This window comes from Atta cephalotes, assembly GCF_000143395.1.
Source record: "Atta cephalotes unplaced genomic scaffold scaffold00064, whole genome shotgun sequence".
Classification (NCBI taxonomy): Eukaryota; Metazoa; Arthropoda; class Insecta; order Hymenoptera; family Formicidae; genus Atta; species Atta cephalotes.
The window spans coordinates 736,022-738,332 of NW_012130128.1; positions in this window are offsets into that span (position 1 = coordinate 736,022).

Genomic DNA, 2,311 nt, shown 5'->3' on the forward strand with positions numbered 1-2,311 from the left:
TATATATATATATATATATATATATATATATACAACATTCGTGTTTTGAGCATATTGACTTCCGTATTTCTAGAGACTTAATTAATTATTTTCAGAGTTATGTTCAAATTCCTATGGTATTACTCCATTCTTGTTATTTAGCGAATGTTAAACAAGGGTGATATAACACCCGGAGAACACCCAGGTAATCCGAATAGGTCTCAACATATTAATTAACCCAACAAATGAGAACGGATTGAAATGGATTAAAATGGATTTAGATTTTCAGAAATACGGATTCATGAATGTTAAATCCTTTTCAATCCTGAATGCATTTTTATTCATTTATAGGAATTGCATAAAGCAAATGTCTTTTCAATCCTGAATACATTTTTATTCATTTATACGAATTGTGTAGAGCATATCTCTATGCTTTTCAATCCTGAATACATTTTTATTCATTTATACGAATTGTATAGAGCATATCTCTATGCTTTTTAATCTAAAAGTAATATTAGCATTTTCTGTGCATCGTGAATACTACTCGTTTCAGAATTGTGAATAGAAAGTACGATTTTTTTAATTCAGTTAAATTAAAAAATAATATCAACAATTTCTGTGCAACATGAATACTATTCAATTCAATATTCTGAATATGAAATGCAGTTTTTCAATCTAATTGAATAAAAACAGTTTTTATTTAAAAATGGACCATAAATGCTATTTAAATTATTTAAAATTATAAATTAAAAAGGAAATTTTTTGTTTTAATCCAACTAAATTCAAAAAAATTGTAGTGTAAAAATAATTGAGCTACGTTCATTTGTTTATTTTTGATTAAAATGAATGATCGATGTGAACACAGCAAGTCGAACAAGCCCGAATATTAGACTAATCACTGCGCGCGACATCAGCGAGATTAGATTATTTACTCAATGTTGTCTCATAATAATATAAATTGTTTATATCCGTTAAATGATGATATTTTTATTATATCTATATAATTTCGTTATTAATTTAGTTGGTTGTAATTGAAGTAGAGAATGAATAACACACTTTCCAATTGAAGAAGCGGTGTAGCGGCTAACATAGAAGATTCATAATCCAGAGGTTTCAAGATTTGAATCCTAATAAGATGCGTTTTTTAATATCAATTTGAAGTAGTTAATTTCAGGTATAATTATTATAAATGTCTTAGGAATAAAATTTGTAACCCTTAAAAATGAACGTTTTTTTTTTTTTCGAATATTAAACTAGTGTCAGCTTGGATCCAATCCATTTCAACTCATTCAACCTATTTTCATGGATTTAAAGGACACATTAAAAAAATTTTAATCCATTTTAATTCATTTTCGTTTGCTGAGAACTATGCGCCTGAAGAAAACAGTCTCCATTTAAACGTTTAAACCAGTTAATCGAGGTTAGTTTTTATAAGTATATGTAGATAAAAACTGATCTCGATCCTGAAGCTTGAAGCTGGTTTAAATGTTTAAAGATTAGCGATTACGAGGATAGTAATGAATTATGTAATCAAAAGCCCTGAGGCATTAAGTTGATACATCTGTGCTTAGAGTGTTAATTTTGCACAACATACATGTAGAAACAATATTTCAAGTTTTATTTTGCGTCTAATAATTAATAATGTAAGTTTAGAATTATTGTATTGCGTTAATATCAATCAATACTGGGTATTAATGAAACTTTATCCCTAGGATGGAAAGTGAAAAGTGAAAATTTTTATCATTAATGGAGAAATTTTTACGATTACATGTAGCGCGGTACGCGGTATGCGGTACAGAAACTAACTAGGTAACTACAGAAATTGCGTAAACCGTGCCGCTTGCTTCTTTTCTCTTCTATTAGAGTGTCATCCCATGACGCGTGTCACTGTAAGCGCATATTCGCATATTGAAGAATCCAACCAATCACTGACAATCCGCCGTTTACGCGACAATTGTGTCTTAATGTTCCATGGTTCGTGCGTAACAATATTAAGGACACAATTGTCGAGTACGTAATGTCACGTCCGCAACAACTTCATTTTTCTTGTCTAATAATTATTTTTGAACAAACTTGCTAACAAGCTTGAGTAATAGAATTTATTTACACTTCAGCATATTCAGCATATACAAAAAGGAGACTTGGTTTACAGAAATACTTATAATTCATTCACACTTACATTCCTCTCTCACATTTATCTTACAACTATAAACCTAAACTATTATTATACATTCTCTTTTACCTATACATAATCTCTATCATAACCCTATCACAATCTATCACATCTATTATTATTGTCCAACTATAATACACTACAATCTTATACTCATAG